At 42.5% G+C, this 22,026-nt stretch overlaps 1 long non-coding RNA gene across 1 annotated transcript; it reads right to left on the reverse strand.

Annotated features, from left to right (window-relative positions):
* Nucleotides 1-529: 529 nt before the first annotated feature.
* On the reverse strand, nucleotides 530-21,184 carry LOC106954393 (uncharacterized). The gene is made up of 5 exons (XR_001426355.1): nucleotides 21,098-21,184; nucleotides 20,367-20,483; nucleotides 1,986-2,020; nucleotides 1,669-1,748; nucleotides 530-1,590 (listed from the first exon to the last, which is right to left on the reverse strand). It is a non-coding gene; the product is annotated as an uncharacterized LOC106954393 (long non-coding RNA).
* Between the last annotated feature and the right edge of the window lie 842 nt (nucleotides 21,185-22,026).

Consider the following 22,026-nt stretch of genomic DNA (forward strand, 5'->3'; position numbering starts at 1 on the left):
ACAAAGACGTCCTTTTTTAGCTTCTGAGAGTCAATAAAGTCAAATTCTGTCATCAGAGTTTTTTGAGGGATTTGAGTAAAATTTGAATGTTTTAGCATTTCAGAGATACAAAGTTTAACAATCATAATCTCCTGAGATTGTAAACAATGTATTTATGCTTTAAAAAAAAGGATGCGCACAGATGAATGAGTGAATCCTTGGCAGATATCTAACACAGGCTATCGCTTAATAAAAAGTAGTAAGTAATGCAAACTTCCTCTGATTTTGAATTGATTTAAACTCTGTTTCAGAGACTGTGCACTGCGAAAAGATGCAGAAGTTCTGGCTGCAGAATACCACAGATGGTTACAAGTCATTTTTTCAGAGTCCAAGTCTAGCCTGAAGTCATCGAGGGCCAAGACAAGTCTCAAGACAATAATGACATAAACGTGTTCTCAGCAAGTCCACAGCATTTACCGCTGCTCTAACCCCACAACACTTGTAGGCCTGAAATGTAGCTGTTATGATTGAATCAGTGGATACAGTTTCATTTCTCAAAGTCAAACATTTATTGTTTGCGAACAGACCTTTCCTTTCTGAAGAAAAGCTGAAGAAGACATTGGGTAATTTTACTACATTTGTGTCGTATAATCTAAGTATATCTTCTAAAACCATGTTGACCTTAACACGATGGATCTAATGTTGACCAGTGGGGACACATTTCTGCTCTGAAACGCCACCTTGAGTTCGAGTTGTTTTGATTTTGGACAATCGTTCGCCTCTCCTTTTTATGATGGCCGCTGTAACTCATCTCACGATGGATTCCCATCAGTCCAAACTTCCATCAAGTCCAAGATGCTCGCCGTGGTTTTCATTGATTAGACTCAAGAGTCCCCACATCTCAGGAGAAATACCTACAGCTCAGGAGGATTTACTATTGATCCCCACCTTCCTATGTGGTAATATACCTCTATCCACCCCTCCCCCCCCACACACACACACACTTACACAGCCTGTCTCCATTTTACCGACAAGGTGTGCAGCGCAGATAGACTCAAAACATTACGACAGAACTGATAGACTCGGAGGGAGAAGTTTTTCCAGGGGAGACGGCGCTCCGGGAGAGATGACCTCTCGTTCAACTAAGAGTGAGACGCCTCTATTTGAATTCTGTGTATGCTCTGATTGATGAGGCTTTATGTTGCCCTGCCCTTTACTGTATTGTACTAGCAAGCCCTTTATTACTTTAATGCCTTTCCAGTGATGTCATCCTGAGGTCATGCTCAAGCAGGGGCCATCAGTGGGGCTTTGATTGGCAGAGGCGCTGCCGAGGCTCAGCCAATGGCTGCGCGGCGAGGCAGGTGGTTGTCATGAGATGGGGCAGGCAGGGGAGAGGCTTCGTTAGCGGCCCCAGTCATGCAGTGTAAATCGATATCTACCCCACTCCAAACTCTTCCGAAGCATCGCAGCGTTCCCTCGGCCATCCGGCGGAGAAGGGCCTGCGCTTTTCGCGCTCACTCTAAAGCTCCGATCCTGCAGCTCACAGCTCACAGCGGCTAAATGGGCAGGAAGACGGGGGAGGTGGAGGGAAAGGAGCAGCGGAGCGGGGTTCTGAAGAGAGAAGACAGAGCAGTCAAACATTTCAGGGCCCGCCATTCCAGAGTAATGAAGCATAGCAAGAGAATATACCTCTGCAACATTTGATAAAGATGGGCTGACACGCCAGTCCAAATAGGTTCCTCTGTACGCCGGCACGTGTCTATCCATCACTGCTAGGCATTACAGACAGGAAGAGGAGAGTGGGAGAGGGAGGAAGGGGGTGCAAATAGGAAGAAAAGTGTAAAAATTGAGTGACAGTGAGGGAACAGGTGGGGAGGTAAGGGTAGATAGAGAGAGAGAGGGAAGATAAAGAGGGGGGAGTGAGTGAATCCTTGGCAGCTGGTGGATCCTATCAAGGCCGATTGGTTGGTGAATGAGGCTCGGGAGGCCCGTGTCCTTGTACCCACCGGTTTGTTTTCCGCTCGCTCTGGTACTCCGGCTCCTGCAGCGGAAGACAATAAAGAAGCGAATGAGTAAACGTTGCACATTTTACGTCCTCATCATCCCCGCACTCTGTCTCTCCATCTGTTACCGCCTCACCCGCGCCGTAAAAAGAAAAGGAAAAAACAAAAAGAAGAAGGAGGTGAGGAGCGCAGCAAAGAAAGACAAACAAGGAAACAGTTGTATCTCCTGTTTTTGAAGTCTGAAGTTTTGGTCAGGTTCAAGGATGAACCGCTGAAAATTCAGTTGACTTGCCTGTGGTTTAGACATCAAAAGTTGGACATTAAGTGCAAAAGGTTAATCTATATCATGTGACTTTACAGTTGAAGGTGGTAAAATGAAAATGCACTCTCATAAAAAGGAGAGGCGAACTATTGTCCAAAATCAAAACAACTCAAACTCAAGGTGGCGTTTCAGAGCAGAAATGTGTCCCCACTGGTCAACATTAGATCCATCGTGTTAAGGTCAATGTGGTTTTAGAAGATATACTTAGATTATCTCTAAGCTGCTCTACTCATATCTATATATAGTGCCAGATGTATGGCACTGTCGTAAACCTACTAAGAAACGGTACCTAGACTGACAGCGGAGGATTCATCAAAGAAACGGCCAAGAGGCCCACAGTAGCTCTGGACGAGCTCGACTGGACAACTATTGGTACAAAAACACTTTCAGGTTTTGATTTCATTTGAAACCATGAAGCCGTCACTTTCCTCTTGAGTTATGCACTGCCTTATGTTGGCCTTCCTTCCATACATCATCATGGCAAAGCACAACTCTACGTGGGGAAGTTTTATCTCACGTTTCCAAAAAGTAAACTTTTACACTGACAACTATGTTGTTTTTAACTGCAGTCGCTGTTTGCTAATCTTTGAACCCATGCAAAACGTTCATGCATAATTGTGTTCTGTCTAATCTCACTGGCTTTGCAGCACTGCTGCTGTATGTGCCGCGCAGTTGTGTCTGCAGGCATCAGGGGCGCCACAGATTTCCGCACCTGGCCGAATAATCGTTGAGTCAGTTGATATTGATCAACAACTTTACCATAAAATGCGGCTGCTGACATGTCGTAGTTATTTTTCGCTCTCGGACAGTAATGGCTTAACTTTTTGCTTCTTTCAGCAAATCCGTCCTTTTGGGAGGAACAAGGGCTGCTTGGAACCGTGCGAACACCGAGACAGGAAGAGAGAGGAGAAACAAATACAACAAATAAGCCCTGCCACAACACAACGCAACATGGCTGCTCGTTGTCCCCAGGAGGTAGCACGGGGGGGAGGGCCCCTCAGCCTGCCGGCCCGGCCAGGTACACAGCTTTGCTCTCAAGTCTTGCGGTGATTAATGAAATCTTAACGGCAGGCGAGACACAAATATTCATCACCTGGCTGCCCCTATTGTAATGCATGTGGAGAAGCAGGAGTGTGACAGAGGAGAGCGGAGACAAGAGCCCGTCCAGAGACAAAACACAACATGGGGCACGGGGATTATTACCAGGCCCACAGAAACAACGCTTTTTGTTCTACCCAACAAAATGGAGGCCTGTGATTTATGGACAGCCGGCATCTGTTTGGAGCAAGGGGAGACACAGATTCATGTCTGCTATTATGGGCTGTCCATGTAAGCAGTGTGAGGAGCTGAAAAGGAGGGAAGAAGAGGGGGTCGCCGCCGGTCGCGCCGGTGGCGGGGTTTGTAGTCGTTAAGAGCGCAACCTTCTGGGGAAAGTGCAGAGTGTCAGCTCCACGTCGTACCGTGAATCTGTTACTTCAGAGTGTGGGTGAGGTGCTGCGTTACATTGTATATCACAAACAGATGTAGGCCCTCGCAAGCCACACCAAGGGAAGAGGGCCTCGATGAGGTTTCCGCTGCAAAGAGGCGCGACAGTGAAACAAAGTTTGATACACCGGACGATAACGGACGTTGCCAAGCTGAATCTTCCGTAGCATCGCGCCGCACTACGAATCCAGCTTTGTGTGCAAGACTGATACGATCGGTTTTGATTGATGACACGCCCGATACCAGGCCGTGAAGCTGTAGCGGTCTCGGCATTTTTTTTTTTTTTTAGAAGGGAACGGAGGAGGGACGTGCAGAAAATCCTGGGGGGGGGGGGGTACGAGGTTGGGGAAGCCGAGATGGAGTGCGGCAGACAGAGAGGGGAGATTGCGCGCTGTCTGTGTGTGCAGCGTAGCATTGACTCGTGCATGCTCCCCAGTGATAGTGTCAGGTTCGGGTTGCTCAGTAGCAAGGGAAAAGCAAGGGCCCCCCCAAAATGTTTTAACACCCGTCGCTGATCCCTGTCAACATCCACACCAGCTAGCCTTGACAACAGACGACCTGATACCTGCCGTTTGCACCTGACACATCCGTGAGCAGCACTCATATAGACGTACCGTACTTCCTTCTGGTGCACGACATCGCCCTTTAAAAAATATCTTAAAAAGCACTTAATATATCCAAATCTCAGCCTCAGAAAACAATTACACAGCCCTGTTTTTTTTTGTTTTGTTTTTGTGAGAATCTCTCTCTTTCTCGCTTTTTTTTTATATTCCTCCAGGCAGCAAGAGAGAGGGAAAAAAGGCCCTCATTGTTCTATTGTTCACATTGTGTCCTTCTTTGCCTTGGAACAGCGATTGTTTGCTGCACAGTTAGGGAACACAATGGTGTTCACATAAAAATGAGCCACTTAGCTCTCACACTAAATTAGCACTGCAGAGGGGAGTCGGGCTTTCCAAAATCGCTTATTCACATTTTCCGCTCCTTACCAGCCCTATAAAACCAGCCGCTTCTTGCTGAGGTGGACAGAAACGGTGACAGCCGGCGCGTACGCTCCATCCGTATCGCTGTGTTTTGATGGAGTAAGAGCAAAGGTATTCAATTATACGGGTAAGATTGTACCATCATCTGCCATAATCGTGTGAAATCAAAACCAATGGCCTGTTGAAATGAATGTAAAAAAAAAAAAAAAAAAAAAAAGAGGGGGGTTTGAAAATTAAAGATGCAGTGGTGTATTTCTTTTCTTTTTTTTTCTACCACTAACAAATGTAGACTGACAATAAAACACAGCTTGGTGATGATGTAAGATTTCCAAAAAGTGTAAAAGTTTTAAAAGTGCACCAAAGGATAAGAGTGTGACATCTGTTTCCTGAGTACTTGGCCATTTACATTTACACCAATTAGGACCCTTATTTTTTTTCCGCAAGTGTTGCCACTTTTCATTCCCATGTGCTTTATGCTAATGAGAATCGCTTATTTAAATGACGATGGCAGTAAATATTTATAAACAAAATGCTCATTTTCCATCTGATTGTGGTTCTCATCGTTGTTTGGTCTTGATTATTACTGCTTACAGATTACAATTGAAGAAAATTACTCAGAGGGTTCCTCTGATCATAAATAGCATTTACTGGAGTCATAAAACCAGATTTTCCAATAGTAGACTTTGAGTAGGTTATAGTAATTAGAGAAGAAACATCCTCATGTCAGGTACAGGTTGATTTACAGTCAGTATGAAACATCTGTTACATTTTGTATTCAAATAAGTTAGTTATAAAACTCCTATGAAAAGTGAAAACAGTACCAAATCGAGTTAAGACTCAGTTTTTGACAGGTGTTAGTTAAGCATTTCATTTGCCTTTTATCTACAAATGATGACATGTTAGAAACAGAGTTTGAGTCCCAAACTACGAAGGATTGTAAAACTGAAGCAAACTGTGTTGATGACAACAATCATCTTCAAAACTTTATTTCTGTAGTTGCATTTGAACTTTTTCTCCATTACTGAAATGAACTTCTGATTGTAGCTATTTATCATGTTAAATAGCTACGTGATTTTCCAAAGACTAGTGTTGTGGTTGTGATGGTTTAGAGACTGTGGATCCAGATACATATTTCTCTTAATATTTTTGAAATTATACAAAAATGAGGAGTGTTTTTAGAAAAAAAAATTTTTTTCATGAAAAACATGCATAATTTTTTTTTAATACAACAGATTGACATGAGTATAATAAGAAATATTTTTTATATACTTTTTTGTGTTTTATGAATTTTTTTGTTACTCTTCCATGGATATAAGATATCTTGATCAAGAGCATAAATTAATTTTTCCTTCATTAAAGTTTGATAGTTTTCATTAATTTTAAATTAAATATATACATATATTTATTTTATTAAACAAAACAAAATACAGTTATTTAAAGTCGTTTAGGTTTTGCGGTTTCCATACAAATTTTATTTAGTAGGCATAATGGCAAAAGGATGGCCTTTGGACACTAAAGGTCGCTGACCCCTAGAATAAGCTGGGTGCATGCATGTCGGGTGAAACCAGTAAAAGTTTGTCGTCTTGGAATCATTTTCAGCTGAGGCCGCCCATGGGCAAAGCAGCTGTTCTACTGGGACTTGAATATCACATTGAAGTAACACATCAACCAGGCAACAGTTTTAATCTGGCTCAAAATGATCCCTGAAGACTTTTGATGATGAAATCTGTCCATCCCATGTGTTTCATTGTTGCCAAATGTTCCTAGAATCTGTCCAGCTCAAACATTTTACTGCATTCAGACAGAAGACAAGTAAACACCTTTGAAGGAGGAATTTGATTAAAAAGAAGCAAGTAAAGAAGAACAAATATGAGTGGATGTAGTCAAAGTAACTGCTTTGTCTTTTGTGACGTCATCAGAGGAGTGGGAGCTTGTTTTTGAGAATTGAAGGCTATGTTCTTTACAGCAACGTAGCAAAACAAAAAGCCACATGAGCACGAGCTACATTCAAAGTGAGTTTGATTGATATCACAGAAACATCTGGCTTCTAGATTTACCGTGGGCACGGTGAGTCGTTGAAAGGAAGAACATTAATTTATGCACCTTTTGGGGAAGCTGGCGCTCCTCCTTTAAGACTCAAACTCTCCCTTCCTCTGTAAATCAACCAATCAGAGCAACCGGCCTGCATGTTGCACCTCTGCAGTTCTAAATGTCAAAAAAGGTGAACCGGTTGGGCTCCAGTTGACGAGTGGGTGTAAAGAGGAAAGAGAGAGAGAAAAAGGAAACAGAAACATTTCTAAAAATGTTAAAGAATTGTTTTGCATGGGCTCCTTTGCTCTGCTGTTAGCACAACACATGTCCCAGAACACTCCGTGACCGAAGAAATGAAGTACTCTCTTGGGTCAGACAAAAATCAATTCCTCACTCGGGCAAATTTCTCCATTACCTGCTACCACCTCTCCGTTTTTGCTTTTTTTATTTTTTTAATGCTGCCGTAGACGTATGACTTAGCGAAGGCATTTCTGCCAGACGGCAGAAGTCCTGCTCCTGACAAACATCGGCAGCCTCTATCTAACTTTCATCCATTTTTGTGTGGCGTCAGCCTCAACTTTCCGAGCCTTTGTTGCGAGAAGAGGCCGAGTTGTGAATGCCACCGTTTCTCAAACTCAGCGGACACCGTTCTTTTTCTTTTTTCCCCCCCTCAAGAATGCACACGTGTCTGTATCTTCCCAAAGCTGTCGTTTATCACCGAGAACTGTTTAGTTGAATGATTCCCCCTCATCCCCCCAAACCCCTACCCTGGATGATTTACCTAAGCCGGTACATGCGCGGCATTTGCAACAGATAGAAGGCTCCCCCTCTCCCCACCCCCTTTTTTTTCCTGTGGGAAATCAGACTCAACGATTCACTACCAAACATCCCATTAAATCAAGCATAATCCTGCGTTTACCACCGAAACTTCATCCCCGAGCCTGACACTCCTGCCATTAACCCGCGTTTCTCACTTTGCCACGATCGGCGTCCTCCGGGAGGTTTCCTCCGTTTTTCGTTGTTTTGAGGCCGCGTTTAAAAACTCGAGATAATCTTTGTACATTTTACGACTTTCTTACGTAATTTTAACAAGCCGTATGCAGAGCCATTATATCCTAACAACCTCAGCTGACCAATTTATAAGCTATAGATTTGAAATATGGAGTTGAGCGCTGGCACGAGAGGGAGGACCACTGTACTCAGCGCTGATACCATAAAAATCCCCCGGTGAGCAATCATCTCTGTGCATTTGGCCAGAGTTTGTTTCACACGCCTCTCCGGCTCCTCCTCTTCTCATTCTGCGCCGGCCCGGGGTGATTTCCATGAGAATTAACTTGGCGATTAATCACAGTGTTCCCGCACTCCCAGATGTCATTCAGGGCCTTTTAAAGACATCAGCGCGCTGCTATGTTTATGAGAGAGGAGAGAGATATGAGCTTTTGGCAGCCCGGCCCGCAGACCCTCGTTCGAGCTCCCTGTGGGACTCTCACACAGTCAGTCAGTCACTACCGTCCTGGATCATCCCGGGTCCGAGTCTCGACTTCAGGGAAAGAATCAATCAAGGAGCAATGGAGTCCTGATCGGAGTTGTTTGCAACGTGACTAATGCCCCCGCTGGACGGCTTCATTCCGTTTTCCAGGAAGTGATTAACTCGTTGTAAACAGTCGGAAGATTCAAAAATAGCTGCGCAAAAGAACTGAATCATTATTGCACTGGAGAGTTTTTTTTTTTCATTCAATATCACGGTGCTGTATTTAGAAATTCATGGAAGAAGTGGATCTATTGCTGGTGCGCCTCCTTGTGGCTGTCTTTGTCAATTTGCCACGTTAGAACAAAAGATGTCAGTGTATTTTATTCCAGTTTTAAGTGATCAAGTAAGGCACAATTGTGATGCATAACTTTAAATAAGTTAGAAAATGAGAGATTTTCATTGGAAATGTATCCAGACCTTCCGGGTCGATACTTTGTAGAACCGTCTTTCGCTCCAACTCTTTGCTGGATGCACTTCCATCTTAAATATGGAAACGTTGCCTTTTCATTTTTGCAAAATAACTTTAGATCAGCCAGACTGAATGGAGAGCTTCTGTGGTTTGCAGTTTTCAAGTATGCCTCAGATTTGTAATAGAATTTAGGTCTGGGCTTTGAATAGGACGTTTTAGAACCTAAATATACTGCTCAAAAAAATAAAGGGAACATTTCACTTTAATTTTGTGTGTGGCTCCAAATCCAGGCCTCCATTGGTTAATACATTTGATTTCCATTGATGATTTTTGTGTGATTTTGTTGTCAGCACATTCAACTTTGTACAGAACAAAGTATTCAATGAGAATATTTCATTCATTCAGATCTAGGATGTGTTATTTGAGTGTTCCCTTTATTTTTTTGAGCAGTGTATTTTTGTGACTTTGGCTGCAAGTTTAGGATATTGGGGATAAACCTTCGCCCTAGTTTCCCTGTCCCCTCTGAAGAACAGCAATCCCACAACACAATGCAGCCACCACCGTGTTTCATCATGGGGATGGTGTCTAGAACATGCCTCATAATAGTTTTTACAGTGAAGATAACGTTTGAATAACAAACTTGCAGATTTATATTTTCTTAATTGTATTTGTTTGTACAATTAGAGTGGAGGACCTGAGTGTATACCTCATTAAATGTTAACTAATTATTTAATTATTTTGACATCGTATTGTCTAAAGCTCTCCTTATATTTGCAAGAGGCCACAAAGATTCAAACAATACATACGTTTTAAAATATCTGAGCCCACAGAAATGTACAGATTTATGATCTGGTAGGATTCGGGCAGGTTTTACTCAGAATTTGGAGATAAAAGACACGGTAGGAATGTGACCTTGTATTTTCCACATCTGCTTGGGGTTTGGGATGGGAGGGAAAGTGCTTTGGGATGTTTTATGAACAGATGCATTTCACATTTGGGTCACGTTGGGTGGTTAAGAGCCGCACATCTGACACTAGATGATGTCCACCTTTTAATCTGTAGAAAGACCTGAGATAATTAATCAATCCAGCCATCACTATTGGTTTTATTAAGGCATTTCTGCTAATAAGAATAAGAATGTAGAGCATGTAGGACAAAGAATATCTAACAGTCCAGTACATTAGACCTCAGTTGTTCACGTCTTTGCATTTTATTGTCAGAAACCATTTTTGTTTCCAGTGAGAACAACATGGCAACACTAAAATGTTTACCAGACGCTTGGTATTCAAATATTAATCACATGCTATAGTGCACGTACTTTCATGGCAGTTTGCACCAATGAGGAGCAGTTTGCCCCTCATTGGTGCTGAAACTTGCTCTCTGTCAGGTTTCAGCATGTTTCCTTTAGCCTCGTAATGATGGAACGTGAGTCTTCAAGGAAAAACACATGAATCATCTGATTAAGAAAGCTTTGGTGTAAAGGAGTCCTGTGAGGAAAAGAAAGTACAAGATTTCTTTGATGTTCAGTAAAGACAGGATGTTTTCAATATCAAAGAGTAATGCTATTAAAAAGGGAATTATTGTATAAGAAAATGGCAATCTATTCAATGTCAATACGTTTTTTTTTTGTGTCCTTGGAGGGTTATGGCAAGGACATTACCCTAGCTAGGTCAATAACCATTGACCTGATGCCCAATGGTCATTATCAACTGATTTAAATTTTTAAATTAGGGTTACAAAACTTGAACCAAACTTTATATGTTTCTCCTTTATTTCCATTTGGTTTTGAAGGCCCTCAAAAAAGCAAGTCAACACCTGTCGCTTTCTCATCTCGCCAGTTCCTGAAATGACAGCTATCAGGTCAGATCCTCCATCACAAATAAAGTTTTCCATAGGTTTTCCCAGGCTAGCAGGAATTAATTTTGTAACATATTTTTGGAACATGACGTGTTTCTGTGTCTGCTCTATCTTCTCAAACCACCCGTTGGTTAAAAGGAAGTTTTCCTTTTCATTGTCACCTTCGCATGAGGTCTTAGTGCTGTCAGTCACCCTCGTTCACAACAACAGAGTCTACCATGAATGCTCCGGCTAGTTAGCATGACCACCATTTATGGCGGATAAGCAGTTTTCCTGTAATAGTAACTTGTTTATCTGCCATTAGGACATTTAGCAGCGTGTACACAGGGTTGATTGACAGCACTAATGACTCAGAGGACGTAAAGGAACTCAGTGTTTTGGCAATTTTGCAGTTTTCTGGAAGTTTGTTCCAGATTTGTGGTGCGTAGAAGCTGACTGCTGCTTCTCCATGTTTGGTTCTGGTTCTGAAGATGTAGAGCAGAACCAGAACCAGAAGACATTGGGTATTAAAAGTATGTATAATGTTGCCAAATTGCAAGAGGCACTCTTAATCCCACTGTTAAAAGATCCTCATCGGAACGCACATTCTAATTTACTTTTCGGCCTCTTAAAGCAGAACAGTTCATTCAAGAATATTGTGCAAAAACGGAACATCTTAAAAGAAACGACATGAATCTAAATATCAGTTTTTACATTTACAATCAGAATCATTCAGTAAATGCAGTTTCAGGCAGATTAAGAAGTTCAAGCAGAAAAAGTGATCAAGACGAAGTTGTGAATTCCCCTGCTCCAACAGGTCGCTGATGATGAAAACGAAAGTGGGGGACGTGTGGGAGGGCGCTCTATGCGACGTCTGAATGAGGGGGATCTCACTTTAAAGAGTCTTGTGAAGTCAAAGACGTGTTAATAAACACTAGGAGGAAGAAGGGTGAGGGGGCATTTGGGTGGGCTCACCCAAAGGGGGTGGAGGGATGCTGGCTGGGTTTGGGAGTGGGGGGTCAGGATCATGGTAGTCAAATCGCTGTTTCCTCTCAGGGAGAAGAAAAGAGTTAATGACACCCTAGAGCTTCCCACCCCCTCCCGCCGCTCTACCCTCTCCTTTATGGAGGGTGATCGGCACACGCACACACACACACACACACACACACACAGTCATTTCAGAGGTGAGGAGGCCAGGGAGACAGCAATCCCGTCCCTCCGCCCCGTTGGGAAGAGGCTTTCACAAAAAAGAAGGAGGAGGAGGAGGAGGCGCGATAGCTGTGATTATTATTACTAAATATAATATAAAACAGTCAGAGTGGGAGCCCGGGAAAAGGGATCCACCCATCCGCCCACACGCTCGCTGTTTAAAACTCTGCCGAGGACACAGGGACAGGTTTAAAGACAGCGCCTTTTCAATGCCAGGGGAAGAGGGAGGGGTTAATAAGGGGCTTGGTGAAGGAGCTTATGGCAGGGTGAGGGAAGCGGGGAAGAGGTGAGCGGGGTGGCAGGGAGGGAAGCCTGGCTGCCACGATGTCAGCGGAGGAGACGGCGGAAGCCAAGACCTGGAGACAAAGCTGAGACAGGCCCCACTGTGAGCGCGTCTTCCTCACACACAAATGAGGGACAATCAGTAACAAATATGTCACGCCGTTTTTGAGCTGTAATTGTAGCTTCCTCTTTCGGAGCAGAAAGTGTGATTTTTTTTTTTTTTGTTTTTTTTTTTTGAAAAGGTGAGGCTCATCATTTCAGATTCTGTCAAAAATGCGAAGGCAGAAGTGGGAAAAAAAAAAGAGAAAGAAATGAAATGATGGAGAATCCGAAAGCTCCCCAAGTGTCATTTGAATAATTCCAGAGTGGAGACGACGTCGTGTGTGTGATGTTTTCAACTGTTTACTCCTCTGTGACTTGATGCCAAATTCCCCCCCCCCCCCTGAGTTTTGTGAAAGTGGAACGCTGGTGACAAACCAGCGAACAAAAAGATAAACTGACACAGAGGTCTTCTTTGAGTCACAGATGAAAGAAACCGTTCAACTACTTATCTCGTCTGCTTTCAATAAAGCCAAAATCGGAGCCGTCTGACACAGACTGAGGACGTGTTGACCAGTGGGAAGTGACCTTCAGGCCATAGGCTGTGTGTTGTAGACGTGTTGGACCCCAAACATTGTGGATAGTAAATACTTTACTGCACTCAGATCATTTTGCAAAGACCCTGAATATTTTATTTCTCTTTCAAATATTTCCTTAATGTCACAAGCCTAATCTAGCATTTTTGGCTTAAAAAATGACATGAAAAAAGTTTCCCACATGGTTAGTGAAGAACTGGGGGTAGGCATTAAACTAGCTCATCAAACTTGCTTGTGTCCATTCCAAACGTACCTCGCTCTATATCATCTTCATATACTTCTCCAGTGTACTGCGTTCCCCTCTTCCAGCTCAGTGCTTTCCGGTTGGATTTTTGACCCCACCGAGGCACTGAGACTGAATTCATGCAAAACCCACCCAAAAAACCCACTTGATGCCAAATACATTAAAATTTTGCTTTATTGACCAAAACTACTTGGTTTCCCTGCACAGTTTTACTTGTGCTGGAAGAAAGATCATATGTGAGGTTCCACAAGGCTCCTTTCTTGGGTCACTTCCATTCATTTTTTATTAGCCAACTCATATTACAAGTATTACAACATCTTTCTTTATGTGTATGCTGATGACACAGAGGTGTATGTTTTTGAGTATGCACTTGACAGTTGTTCAGTACAGTCATGGAGTACATGTCAGTTAGTAGATGTGTCAGATTTTGTTTCATATTGATGCAAAAATAATAATAATAATAATAGGTCATTGGGGTTTATTTTCTCCAAAAACTGAACAGTCAAGATGTGCACTCAATTAGATCCCAGTTTTGCTTTCACATGTGGTAGCATTCCTGAACAACAGCAGAAAAAAAACAAACAAAAAAATCTAAAACGAAACAAAACAGACACTACATATGTGATCCTCCAGTTTGTGATGTTATGGCTACAAATCATCTTCTGCCTGCCCAGAAGTTATTACCAGCCACACAAAGTGGCCAGCTTAAGCAGACGGAGTGAGGAGGGAAAAAACATAAAAAAAAGGCAATAGTTGTGTTTACTGGTAGAACGTGGAAAAGGTGGGTGGTGGGGGGTTAATGCCTATTTTCGGATAAAAGTCCAGGGATATGGGATAACTGGTTCTACTCCATTGTAGTGTGAAATTATAAAGCGTTACCTGCTTTAATTTTCCAAATACAAATTAAATCCTCAGTAAGCTGACTTTAAATCAATAGTTTCATTTAAGAGGCCACGCGATTTAACAAAAATGAAAACTAGCTGGTCCGGTCAATGGAACCCGGTCATAAATCAAAGGGCTTTGGGAGGCAAAAAGCCAATTTGACTTGTATATGGAGCAGCCGGTGGCCAGGGGGGAGCGCAGCAGGGAAATGAACTCACGCTTTATTAGGACTCATATTGACCTGCGTCTCCTCTACCAGCACCGCCGCCCCTCTCTGGCATTATAGCGTCATGCCGTATACACCCCCCTATTAAAAACCAAGAGGTGTTCAAGTGGAAAACAGTTTTTCATATGCAACCCAGAGTAAAATTTCTGTTTTCTATTAGCTTTCTTGCACAAGAAGAGGAAGGAAGGAAAGAGTGGGGAGATGAGGAAGGGGGGATTGGGCAAAAAAGCAAAGATAAAACAATACAAACTTTTAGAGAGATGGGGAAAGGGAAAACTTGAATCGAATCTGTGAAATAAAACAACAAAAACAACAAATGTATTGTCAAAATGCTGGAAAGAAAGAAGGGGGGTAGAAAAATAAAAAATAACGTCTCAACGGTGAGGATTTTATTTGTACATCAGTTGAGCACGCCAACATCAAACATTTAATGTCAGCCGTTCTTCAGAGACGCAGACGAAAGGCAGCGAGATGCAAGGCTCACATTGTCATCAAACAATCAAACAGTCATCCGCTTCTCCAAACAGCTTGCAGCTCCGCTCAGCTGGCACCAGACACTCACATTACAATAAACATTTCTCCTAATGTGGTGCTCACACCACGCCATGCTTTCACACACACACACACACACAAAAATAACACTCTGTTTAACAGGGCGGCCTGACAGCTGGAAAATGGAAGTCGGAGGAAGACTTTGCGCAAATCCCAACGCGAGCAAACACGTTACGATCGGGCGCTTGGTTGGGGTCGCCACATTGCGCTTGATTGTGAATGAATGGTTCTGAGCGCCGCAGTAAATCCATTATCAAGTTGTTATGTCATACTTAAATTCTCCTCCAAAGTGTTCCTATATATCTTGTCAGCGGTTCATTAGCCGTTTGGACAGGTAGTGCTTTCTGTGCGGCCCACAGCTGACCCCACATTCTGCCTCTGTGTTCCACTTAAAATAATGGACATCCCCTGTCTCGCATCCATCAATCACGCTGCGTGAATACCCCCTCTCCCCCACATACACACACACCCCAACCCCACCCGGAAGATACTTTTTAGGGGTTAGGAATCCCACTTACAGCAGCATTCTGACTCAGGATAGATTAGCCAGGCATTAGCGGTGTTTCATTAACCTTGCGTTAAGTGACATCCTCGCATGATTAATGGACATTATTAACAAAAAGGAGATTGTATTTCCGAAAATGAACCTTTTGTGAGACGTCCGCCGCAGCGTTAATAGGTTTGTTTATTAATCATTCGTAGCAGAGGTCCTTCATTTTTGAGCTAGTGATACATGGAATGGCTACGAGGGAGACTGACAGCAGCCCTCATTGAGCTCCACGGAGAATGTGAAACATTTATCTTCAAGTGCACGTTGCATTCCAAGCGTCTCGCTGCTTCCTTCTGGCAAAGGCTCATTTGGACATACATGAGTGCGGTGACTTAAAGGGACAGTCCATGATTTTTTTTAGAAGATTATAGGTGGTCAAAATCTTACAGGAGTTAGCTCTCTTAGCTGTTCCAGGAGATTGAAGCTAATATCTCGCCTTAGAGGGGGCCAGAATTAAAGTGTACTTCTAGTGTCTTAAAATTTTAATAGCAATTTAAATACTATTATTGGCCTCTTAGCAGTGGTAATGTTTATTTTTACTGGTTATTTTGAGCGCTTTTGCCTTCGAATAAAGAAGCTTAAAGACAAAGATTGATCTTTTTCTTCTTATTGAAACAGATTCTCATTCCTTGATAAAAAAAAAAATCTGACATTATTTACTATATAAATTTTAAATGTTCATTCAAGATCATATTTGATCTTGATTTAAGGTGGCTAAAATAACAGCTGTGTAAAAAAAAAAATACTGTATTTTCCGCACTAAGGCACACCTAAATACCTTCAATTTCCTCAAAAGCCGACAGTGCGCCTTATAATCCGGTGCGCCTTATTTAAGGACTAATATTCAGCCACAACAGATCTAGCAACTACGGTAAGCAGCTGCCGACTTCATTTTCGGCTGTAGAAGAAGAAGCGTGCGGTGCATGCTGGGATAGTTGTCAGAACGCTGGTTTGTTATTAAAGTTTGACTGACCTATCTAGACCGTCTATAATCAGGTCGTCTGCAGGTCATTTAGCACCACGTTCTCCACGAACATGCTGTGCGCAAACTGAGAAGGGTGACCATTGTCCGGCCACGCCCCAGCCCAGTCCCGGAAGGCTCTCCTTGCCAACCGGAGTCGGACTGTTTTGTTGACATTCCCTTTAGTGCAGCTCCATCTAGTGGATGTGTAACATAACTCCAGCCTCTACTGTAGCTTCTATTCTATGCGCCTTATAATCCGGTACGCTTTATAGTGCGGAAAATACGGTAAATAAATTTGAAAATATTCCTTACCAAAACCACAACAATATTTTTGTTGCTGACATACCATCACTCAAATCTGATGCTCTACATGTTCCATTCAGTATCTGTTTCACTCAGGAAGATTACTGGAGGTGCACCACCTCCAAACTCAATTTCCTGTGTTAATAAGAACCTGATTTTTCATAAGTAACCACCAAATGCAAACATGACGACTTTGCAGTGTTTAAGAAAATAGGATGTTCTGATTTTTTTTTTAAACTATAGTAATTTTAAGGTGAGAAAAGTCCACTTTGGTCAAAATAACCATTAGCTCGAGATTCCACAATCAGCTTATCTGGATTTATGCCAAACTGAGATCCCAACACAAAGTTACTAAGATATTCTCTTCTTATGACCTTTGAATAGAACAGAAACTCTTAAACAAGAAATAATACTTGGGCATTTTCAATTTATACAAATAGTTTTCACTGTAAATCTGCCATCCTATTTTGATGTAAACGCCTTTACTTGGTTTTACTTTGGGTTATTTCCAGGACATCATTTTTTAATGTTATTGCTTTAAAGAAATAAAATATTTTTCTACTTTTACAGGCAAATCAGAGGGATTTTAAGCAGCTATTGGCTCCCTCAAAATTAGCACAAAGAAAGGAAATGGCAACAGCCTATATGATGTACATCCAACAGCCTTCACTATGTATCTATATAAAACTTTGCTGTCTTTGCATGTCTCTCCATGACGTCAGTCGGAGAGGGCGATGGGTTCACACCAGAGACAGCCTGTCCATCAGCTCTCATCCTGTCCAGACTCTTCTGAAGCCTGGGTGAGGCTGAAAGTGAGGAAAAAGGCGAGGCTCGAGCGGAGTGGAGGGGTTGAGGCGCACGGCGCGAGACGAGGTGGGGCTCCAAGGTGCTGCTGTCCGCGCCCGCTGTCCTGCTGTCTTGAAACCCGGCGGCCACAGGGGAGCTCAAGGTGCTGTCAGATGACCTGACAAACCGGGCTGCCGTCAACATCTTCTGTGGACATAGGAGGCATGAGGTGCAGCTCGGTTTGACTGTGCACCTGTGTTTCCCCCTCTTCCTGTGTGTGTGTGTGTGTGTGTGTGTGTGTCCTTAACTGTCATATATGATTGTTAGTAGGCAGCTTTTATCTGCCCTCCTTCTGGTTTGACATTCTGCTCTCTCCCTGCTTCTTAAAGCAGCAAGAAATGAGATAAAAATTCAAGTCTGAGCGACAGGTCTGACAAAGTACGGAGCTCAATCATCAAGGTGCCAGCTGTCGAACGTGCAAACCAGACAGAAAGACACACCTGAAGGGGTTTAGAAAGCCATTCGAAGGTCTCTTTAATGTGTTCAGATTTGCAGTATTTTCTTTTGAATGTAGAAATATGAAACTTTTCCTTCTTTTTCTTAGTCTAAATCTTATAACTTTTTCCGCATTAGATTTTTAAACTACGTTGTGTAATGTATTAATAGTTTTACCAAAGAAAAAAACACACTAACGCGTTTATGTCACAGAATATTACACCTTTTTTGCTGTTCTGCCTTGCTGTAAAGCAACATTGTATCTAACAAGTTAGCTAACCAGCGGGGTTATTTTCTCTGGTAGCCAGCTATAGCGGTCATAATTACAGACACTCAGGTTTATGTTGCTGAATGCAGTTGTGAAATTATATATTTTAACCAAAAAACACACACTAAAGTTTTGATTCAGAGAATATTACACGTTTTTGCTGTTCCATCTTCTTATAATGCAGCATTGGATCTAAGCTAGGAAACTAGCGGCACTACCAGCAATGATAGCTAGCTGATTTACAGACATGCAGGTTGTATGTTGCAAGCTGTTGTTGTAAAATAATGCTATCGATATGAGTGCTGGGTGGAGCTCCTTTTATTTCCCTGCCATAAATGTAGTATTTCCAAACAATTAAATTTGTCTTTCACGTAAGCAAAGATAAAGCAGCATTAAATCCAGCCAGCTAGTAGTGTCACTGGTTTCTTGTTAAAAGGACTTTCAACCATAAAATTAAATGATGGTAAACTGTAGCAGTTTTGAAATTAAGGGTGTGACAAGATCTTGTACAAGATATTAATAAGTCACTTTATTTCTTATTGAGGTGACTGCTATCTCGTGAGCGCTACCCATTTGCAGTCAGTATGGCTTCACCTGAATAAACCTAAATCACTTGCTTGGAAGCATTTTCAGTTCCCTGTATGAACTATAAATGGCAGTAGTGGCAGACAAGACACAAACAATGTATGAAAGTTGTTCAGAGGCTGAAAGAGGCAGAAGCATCACTATAACAACCAATGAATGGATGTCTATGGGTATGTTGAGCTACTTAACAATCACAACCCACTATAGTCACTGGGAAATGTTGTACTGCAGACCACAATTCAAGTAAACTCTATAAAAGTACAGAATTAAGGCCTTTATGAAAAATATATTTGATCTTCGAAGTTTTCTTGAGAACATTATTAAAATTTTGTGAACTACGTATCGTGTCTCGTCTCGTGAGCCACTAGAGGTTCTGATTGAATGAAATCTATATTCTTTTGTTTCGAAAGTATGAATGTAAAACTTTTCTTTTTTTTTTTTTTGCCCTTTGTCTACAAATGTTGAAGACGTATCATCCATCACAGCACATCTTGTGGGTTTGCACAGATTCCTGTCACTCTTCCCCTGTAAGAGCAAGACTCTGGTGATCAAGGTCCGCCCGCCCGGCTCCCCTCCCTGCTCCGCTTCCTCCTCCTCCTCATCGTCGTCCCACCACCCGCTGCCGGGCCTGGGAATGACTGACGCTGTCAGAACGTCTGGCACTCAAACACGCCGGCTTCTGACGGGTGGCGGCAAACGCGATGTGACACAGCCAGCAGTATCTGGTTTCTCCTGCGCCGACTCCATTTCTTATAGCTCAGAGGGGCTTAGAGCGGCCACGGGGAGTTGGTGTGTGTGCACGAGCGTGTGTGTGTGTGTTTGGCTGTGGGAGGTAATCGAGCAGATGTCAGGAGAGACTCTGAGAGGGGATGTGTACACTGAGGGACGACTGAAACCTGTCACATTGATTTTCAGTGCTCTCGTAGCATCCGGGGTGTGCTTGCGCGTGTTTGCCTTTGAGGAGTGTGTGTGATGTTCAGAGTGTGTGTTTGTGTGTGTGTGGCTGACATTCGCTTCCACAATGTATGTAGACAGTATGAAAACAGAGAGCTGATAATACGTAGAAGTAATAATTAAAAAAAAACAACGTTTTTTAAAGTATTCATATCAGCTTGTGCTCATTACATGTGTGAATATAAACTGTTATATTGGCACATCACGAATCATAATCTATTCAAAACGAGCCTATTTCACATTTTTACACTTGTTTTTTTTTGTTGATGATGATAATAATGTAATAACTACCAATTAATTCAATCCCCCCCAAAAAAGACATCCCAGTTCTTTTAGTGTGTTATAGAAAACGTGTTTCATACAGACATAAAACTGCTTCACAGGTGTAAAGGAGAAAAAAAAGAAGAAAGATTAAACAAAACGAGAAAAGAGACAATTCAGCTCGGATTAATGAGGATCACTCCTGGCAGTTTTTCCTTTAAAGATGATGTATGAAATGATCTTTTTCCGCTCCTCCTCCTCTTCCTCCTCCTCTTCTTCTCCATCTATTTTAACCACCGAAATATTAACACACACTATAAGACGCGTCCCATCTGGTTAGTCGGTGCATTTGTTTCCTCCGCGAGACGCTGAACATCAGAAGAACCATTACTTCTAGCCGTGTGTTCACAGATTGCTCTGCAGCTCCACATGTTCTGCCAACACAATGAACCCGGGGCTGCGAGATAAAATGTCACAGCTATATATCCTCAGGCTTGTTTAAGTGTAAAAAAAAAAAAGAAAAAAGAAATCGAAGGTAGTCACGCCAAGGGTTGTTGAGCAACATGAACAGAAGCGTGACATCCGTTCACCTACCTGACTGCTTCTTCTTCTTCTTCTTCTTCTTCCTTTTCTTCTTCTTCTTCTCCATCCTTGACTCCTAGAAGTAGCAGAAGATTCCCAGCAGAGGAGACACAGGATGCTCTCCAGGTTCTAGGTTAAATACAGACAACCACAATGCTCGTCACAACCCTCCATGTTGCCATACAGAGTGTGCCATCTTTTGGCTGTTTTTAGAACTGCCTCTTTCTTTCCCTTTTTTCTTCCCCCTCCCCTCTTTTTTTATTTATCTATCCGTCTGTGCAAGGGAAAGATCATAAAATCAGTGAAATAAAGTGAAATGGTTGTCTGGGGGGATGGATATGTCCCTTGCAACGTGAACTGGAACTTGAGGAAATCACCGGATCTCCTGCAGCTTTGCGGAGGACGATTGCTGTGGGGGCTACTTTCTTTTTCTTTTTTTCTTTTTCTTTTTCCAAAACCGGTGCAATTTATGCAAGCTCTCCAGCCATAAAGAAAGAAAGAGAAAAAAAAACCCCCGAAACACACACATTTCTGCCTTCTGATGTCGCTCCTGATGAGAGAACTGGATGAATGAACGAGCCCAGAGCTCAAAACTAATTATGCCAGTTAGAAACAATTAGAGATAAATAATCATAAGTTTTTCTGTAAATGCACGAGGACATGTGTGCGTGCATTCATTGCCATGCAGCAAAAAAAAAAAAAAAAAGAAAAGAAAAACAACTCAGAGAAATAGAGATATTCACCTTCGAAGGGTCACTCTCCTCTTCCTGGCTCATTAAAAACAGCCCCATTAGCGCTGCTCCTTCAGAGGCTGACAGTTATGTGAGCGAGCGCGCTCGTACGCATGTGTGCGTGCGCGCGCGCGAGAGAGAGCTAGCTAGCGTGTGTGTACAGCATAGCGGTGAAGACGCGCGGCGTTTCGGAGGCCTCTGGGCTCCAGAAGAATACATTAAAAAGCAAAGAGCCCCTCTCCTCTTCCTGACTGACTCCTGCTGGGACTACTTAGCATTTCTGGGGTGAAAACTTCTCCAGCAAGGTTGTCAGACACTATATACAAATTACGGCAGAGCTAAATTGCTCCTGTATGTAGTTATTTAACATTTGCGTGTGTGTTTTTTGCGTGCATGTGTTTGCCTTGGCCTGACGAATGCCGTATTCCCTCGACACACGACGGGCAACGCTGTCGCTGCGAGGGAGACAGGGGGAAGAATAGAGAGAATGAGGGGGAAAAAAGAAAGGGAGATCACTAAAACGATTTAAAGGAGAGAGAGAAAGAGAGAGATTGGAAGCTACAAATCCCTCAAGAATCCACAACAACTTCACTCTCTTTAGCTCATGAAAATTCTAGCGGTTTTAATGTGTTTTTTGGGTCACAGATAGTGAGAGGAACTAAAAACATCTCTCCTTTCTGCACTAATTCTATCGTCATCCATTGAGAATTAGGCAGAGAACCTTTGAAATTAGATTAAATGCTAATTACAGTCAAGACCACATGCGGGGTCGGACCGAAAAGTTAACAAAAGGCCTCAGATCAGGGCAAAATATCACCAAGAAAACGCATCTGTTTTAAATTTCGTCTCCTCTCCTCTTGACCTGTTCCTTTGATAAAATATGTTTTGGGGTAGTTTTCATGCGTGTTTTATAGATTAGAGTTTTTAAATAGAATAGGATG

The sequence above is a fragment of the Poecilia latipinna genome, unplaced genomic scaffold (genome assembly GCF_001443285.1).
Source record: "Poecilia latipinna isolate Pla-1442-1.1 unplaced genomic scaffold, P_latipinna-1.0 Scaffold653, whole genome shotgun sequence".
NCBI classification, from domain to species: Eukaryota; Metazoa; Chordata; class Actinopteri; order Cyprinodontiformes; family Poeciliidae; genus Poecilia; species Poecilia latipinna.